This window comes from Hordeum vulgare, chromosome 5H, assembly GCF_904849725.1.
Source record: "Hordeum vulgare subsp. vulgare chromosome 5H, MorexV3_pseudomolecules_assembly, whole genome shotgun sequence".
In the NCBI taxonomy this organism is placed as follows: Eukaryota; Viridiplantae; Streptophyta; class Magnoliopsida; order Poales; family Poaceae; genus Hordeum; species Hordeum vulgare.
In genome coordinates, this window is record NC_058522.1 from 44,604,715 (window position 1) to 44,611,325 (window position 6,611).

Here is a 6,611-nt window from a genome sequence, read left to right on the forward strand (position 1 = left end):
TCCGCGTGGAGGAGAGGTATCTCTGGGCCCACTCGGTAGAACATCATCATGAGCTCAATGTGACTAAGGAGTTAGTCACACGTTGATGTGCTACGGAACGAGTAAAGAGACTTACCGGTAACGAGATTGAACAAGGTATAGGTATACCGACGATCGAATCTCGGGCAAGTTCTATACCGATAGACAAAGGGAATAGTATACGGGATTGATTGAATCCTTGACATCATGGTTCATCCGATGAGATCATCGTGGAGCAAGTGGGAGCCACCATGGGTATCCAGACCCCGCTGATGGTTATAGGCCGGAGAGGTGTCTCGGTCATGTCTGCGTGTCTCCCAAACCCGTAGGGTCTACACACTTAAGGTTCGATGACGCTAGGGTTATAGGGAATTGTTATATGAGGTTATTGAAAGTTGTTCGGAGTCCCGGATGAGATCCCGGACGTCACGAGGAGCTCCGAAATGGTCCGGAGGTAAAGATTGATATATAGGATGGATGGTTTTGGACACCGGAAATGTTTCGATCATCACCGGTAATGTATCGGGACCACCGGAAATGGTCCCGGGGGTCCACCGGGAGGGGCCACCAGCCCCAAGAGGTAGCATGGGCCAAAATAGGGAGGGAAACTAGCCCAAAGTGGGCTGGTGCTCCTCCCACAAGGAGGCCCATGGCGCAGGAGGTGGAGAGGGGAGGAAACCCTAGGCGCTGGTGGGCCTAAGGCCCACCTAGGGGTGCACCACACCCTCCCCTGCCCTGGCCGCCGCAGCTCCCATCTGGGGGGCTGCCGCACCACCTAGGGTGGGAACCCTAGGGGTGGCACCCCCCTCCCCTCCTCCTATATATAGTGGGGGTTTTGGGGCTATTTTACACACAGTTTTCCATCTCCCTCGGCGCAGCCCTACCCCCCTTCTTCCTCCTCTCCCATGGTGCTTGGCGAAGCCCTGCCGGGAGACCTCGTCTCTCCATCGACACCACGCCGTCGTGCTGCCAGAGATCTTCCCCAACCTCTCCCTCCTCCTTGCTTGATCAAGGTGCGGGATACGTCACCGGGTTGCACGTGTGTTGAACGCGGAGGTGCCGTGGTTCGGCACTAGATCGGAATCACACCGCGATCTGAATCGCCGCGAGTACGACTCCATCAATCGCGTTCTAGCAACGCTTCCTCTTAGCGATCTTCAAAGGTATGAAGATGCACTCACCCCTCTCTCGTTGTTGGTCTCTCCATAGGAAGATCTGAATATGGCATAGGAAAAAATTGAATTTATGCTACGTTCCCCAACACCATTAGCTTGCGCTAACGGGTGTCGTCCATAGCACGACACTTATCCTCCAACATAAGGGCCTTGTTAACCAGATCGCTGAAGGTCCGGCATTCACAAAAAACCAGCTGATACTGAAGTGACTGTTGTAGTCCTTCCATAAAGTGTTCCACTTTAGCGGCCTCAGTGTTGACGTCTTGTGGTGCATATCTTGACACGAGGTTCAACTTCTGCAAATACTCCTTGACGGATCCACTACCTTGCCTTAAGGCTCGGAATTCCTGCTTCTTAATGGTCACCATTCAGGGAGGAATGTGAGCAGCGCGGAATCCATCTTTGAACACAGCCCAAGTGATGACTTCTCCTGCTCGCATGATCTGAAATCCATCCCACCAAGTTGTGGTTGTGCCTCCGAGACAGTGAGAAGCATAGAGGACTTTCTCACGATCATCAGTGCATTTGACGAGCGCGAGGAGGTCTTCGATAGTACGGATCCATTCATCGGCATCCAATGGTTCAGTCGTCTCCGTGAATATGGGTGGCGTAGTTCGCATGAACTCAGAGAGAGTAGAGCGACCATTGCCATTCCCGTTCTGTGCTGGGTTGTTCACCAAGGCTTGAGCCAGCTACTGAATAACGGCATTGTTGGCTTGATGTTCCTCTCGAAGAGCTTGAAGGAACTGAGCCATAGTCAAGCTTTCAGGAGGAGGTAGTGGCGGTGGAACATCGTCTTGCTGCTCGTGGTGATCTCTAGCTTGAGCTTCCCCTCCGGTTCCCTGCTGCTCACCTGAGGAGGCAGAGTTGGGGTTGCTGAAGGTGCTGTTGCGAGTTGCATTCACTTAGACAGGTCAATTTGCTGATCTGGCCGAAATCATGAGGAGCGATGCTCTAGTAAAGAGGGGTCTCATGTGGTGCTAGTGTAAAAAGAAAATTTTCAAGCCAATTTTTTTAAAAGGTTCAATGCATTAGATTAAAACAAGTGATGTAGTCGCTCACAAGTTGCCTAAGGCAGAATGCGACTTGCATCCAACATGCTCACACAACACTCACAGTTCACTGAACCGATACATGAACTCCTATGCTCGGGGAGTAACTCCTAATTGCCTACGTTCATAATACTAAATGGCAGACAGCGCGGTCTCATAGGCGGGTTCTGCACGATCTTCGTCTTCATCTTCATCTTCATCAGTGCTTCCCTCCTTTAAAGGAGTAGGAGAAGGAAGCAGTCCATCGCAGCGTCTCTTGGTTGGCGAGGTAGCGAAGAGTTCGGTGTACTCTTCTGCGGTTAGGCGACGACTCTGAAGAGGAGTGGCCTAAAGCGGATGTATTCCTCCTCGGAAGGCGATGCCAGATCGTCCTTCGGGTGCTCCTTCCTTCTTCACCTTGCAACTCTTCATCTTTTCCATGCGGAGTAGATCCTTGACTCGGTGCAGCTCTTGGCGAATCCTTGTTGACTCCTTGATCAAAAGGTGCGTCAAAGTGTCGGTGGAGAGACTGAAGTAGGTCTGAAACCTCAGTGGCGTCTCGTCCTCAGAAGATGGGTTGAGTGTCCAACTCTCGTCTATCCCATCCTTAATGAAGGGTAGGTGACGAGTAGCTGGCTCGTCAGCCATCTCGGGAAGGATGTCGCGGAGTCGCACGAGCGCCTCTCGTGCTGCTGTCTCCACTGCCAACATCAGATCCTCTATCTGTGGTCCTTCAAAGAACCAGCTAGTCGGGCAGTCATTAGCCTTCACTATCACATCCACGCAATATTTCTTAATGTCGGGGTTGACCCAGTGCTCGTGGTAGAGGAAGATGGGCATGTGGCGTACTTGGCACTTATCAAGGCTATCACTCAAAAGTAGAGGAAAGCCCGTCTCCAGAAGCGTCTCAGGTACGGCGGTCATCTACAAGATGTAGAGGAGAGGGTTAGAAAGTTTTTAGTGGGTGCAGAATCTCTGGTTATGCTCTATGTGCACTAATTGTCTCGGCTATCGTCCATGCTACCTAAGGCTTCCTATAGTCAGGATGGCTGTGATACCAGCTCTGTGGGGACCCTGACTTACAAGTCGAGATCACCGAATGAACGTGCTCAGCGATACCAGAGATCAATGCTCACCGAACACACAGATACTGAATAATAAGAGTCTTACATCCAAGTACCGAATTATTACATCACGTGACTGAATGGTCAAGTTCACAAAGCAAGGCCTAAGGCCAAATCATACTGATACAACTAATAGCGGAAACCATAGGGGCTAAGCGGGTGCCCATGCCATCAAGCCTACACCGACAGGCATTCTGACTCGGAAGCGTCCTAGTTCGCAGGGGCGTCTCCGAACACGTACTTATCTCCAAACTCCAGTCCTTCCATGTCCGGTCAATAATATAACCAGTGGAAAGCCAATGAGTACTTTTGAATGTACTCGCAAACAGCCCATGATATGAACAATGAAAGTGAAGGACAACAATAGCATGCATCTTTGGTGGAATTCATCTTGGTGGTAACGATCATGAATATGCATCAAGTTAAATAATTTCTTTTGAAGAACAGGTTACATATATCAATATATCTGCCGAGGGCTGAACCATCCGGGTTCACCCTATATGCCCAAGTCACCAAACTTGGTCATATCATTACTTTCATAACAACTCCTTTTTATCACAACTCACACACACTTGGTTTATGCGGAAATGATTGGACGTAGTTTAAGCAGGATTACCCAACTGTCCTTGACCGTGGACACGGCTATTCGAATAGTTTTACACTCTGCAGAGGTAGTACACTAGACCCACGAGATCGGGGAAACTTCCATGTCATACACGACTCGCGGTATATAACATACCCGAGGTAAGTACCCGATCAATGCCTTTCTTCTGACGATACTAGCCAAAGAAGTCCACTCGATTGGTACCCAGCCCACGTGTCATACGTCTTACGAGGACCGACTCTGGACAGTATCAACCATGTTGGGACCAACGGTGTGTCTGGAATATGTAAAAATGGCATAGTCGCCCTACCTGGCACGACCCCATCACGAGAGTGACCACACATCACTCCCGCCACTAGTAATGTGGCTCTTTGCTAGCATCAACCAGAGTAATCAACACAGCCCCGTCCCATAAGGGGTAACGTGGTCGTACATGTATGGTTGGGACGGTCGACACATCATAAATCTATTCCCATTTCCGAAACCATACTCACACAAGTACCCAGTGCACCACTTCACCAAAAGTGGTCACATAACTCATCATCACCCTCGGGCATTAGTGGCACCCGACGGGGTTTTCATAAATCTTTGATTTATACCAACAACATGTTGATGCTATTTACTCTAGCATTACTTGTCAACATGAAATTAGCAAGACCCTCATAGGTGGTAGGATCAAGCTTACTACATGTGCTCCGGAGGAGCCATCGGTAACATCACTTCAATGATTTACCGACACTTATGATCATATGCAACGGGAATATTTGCTACACTATCATGTAATATAGCATATGCTCAGTCATGGTCAAAGAGTTGCTTGCCTTGGTCAACTAGGTATCCGGCATCTTCGAGGTCTTGCGCTTCGATTCCCTCGTCACACGGATTTTCTATCATCGTCAAAAGGATAAATAAGAAATGGCTCACTCAAAAACAGATCATAAAGTCATTTAAAAATGTTATTTATTACTAATAAATCTAAGTTGTTATTTTAAAAAATATTTGCCTCTGATCCCAATGAAGGAACATTTTTAAAATCAACTAAACAGAAGCAAAACTATTCCAATTTAATCCTTTTTATTATTGTGAAATAGATTAGTTGCTGAAAAATTCAACCGACGGTCTTATGAAATACTACATATTTTTAGAAGAATATGAGTGGAAAAATTATATTTTTACACTGGTTAAATATTTTTATAAAAATCTTTGAAAATCAGATTTTTAAACAAAAGAAAAATGGGCTAAGTCCCTAGCCTGGCTTGGCGTGGAACTGGGCCGGCCCAAAGGCTAGCCGACAGCCTGCCCAGGCACACGCGCCGTCAGGTTTGAACGTGACATGTGGGGCCGTGCGGTCACCGGCTGCGGCGGCAAGGGAGAGGGGGTTGGGCCACTGACAGGTGGAGCACACTTGTCGGGGTCGTCTCCTACCGCTGGCCAGAGAGGAGGAGGAGCACGCCGGCGAGGCTGCCGACGTCCTCGGGCCCCAAAGAAGATAGAAATGGGTCCGGCATGACGTCGCCTACCTGCTGGTGGTCGGAACAATGACGGAGAGGCTCGGGTTCGCAGGTGACGAGGAGGCCGCGGCGGAGGATTTTTGGAAGGTGGTCGAGGGGGTAGCTAGGGGCACAGATAAGCTTGGAAAAGCTCGCGGAAAGCTTCCTGAGGTCGAGGGGAGTGTTTTGGTGGGTCGAGTGGCGCAGGAGCCGTCGTGTAGCCGGAGATCGACCGGAGCTCCGAGGCAGAGGCGCCTCGGTTGATCTCGAGCACTCGGGCTCTGCTGGCTTGCTTGGGTGGCTAGGGAGATGCTAGTGGTTGTGGCAAAGCTGTCTGAGGTGTGCTGGAGCGAGGGGAGGGCTATAAATAGGCTCGCGACGGTGAGACGATTTGGGAGCGTCGGTGACTCACCGTGGCGCTCATGGGGGTGCACAGAGGAGCTGGGATCTAAATCACGGTCTGAGGACGAAGTTTTGGACTGCCAGAACCATCTGCAACAGAGGGGGAGAGAGAGGAGTCGAGCATCAGTGGCCGCGCAACCCTGGCCGGTTCTGGTGCGCGCGGGCACGCGTCGCACAAGCTCTAGCGTGGGAGGGGAGGGGCCCTGATGGTCGCTCGATGCAGAGGGGTTGTAGGGGAAGAGGTTGGACACCTCAGGGTAGGCTGGAACTGGCCGAGAGAGTCGCCCCCACCTCGGTGGCTTCCTGTAGCGCGCCCAGAGCACAGTTTTGGCATGCCACGACATGCTGGTGTTCTTTGAGGTGCTTTGGACGTGTCTAGCATGTCCTCGGCACTGGCTGGGATGAGGCTAGCTGTTGAAGTCCCGTGGGAGCTTCGGCTGGTCAAGGGAGACAAGAAAAACAGGTGATGTCAGCTTTGAGCTAAAGCTTAGATTGGCGTTTTTGGCATTTCTACTTTGAACCATAGAGGGGCCAGTTGACTGGGGCTGGGCATTGATTCCGGCCACCTAATCTGAGAGTTTGGAGCAAAGGGGTTGGGTTTAGCTATGGTTTAAAGGGGCTTTTACCCATCTGTCAAAAGGTGCTCGACAGTGGTTTGGGGTGGTTGCACCCCACCACTGGTGCTACAACTTAACAGGTGTGGGTTTAGTGCTAAAACACGGGGTTTCACCAAGTTTGAGCTCCATTGGACAAGTTTAGCTTTGTAA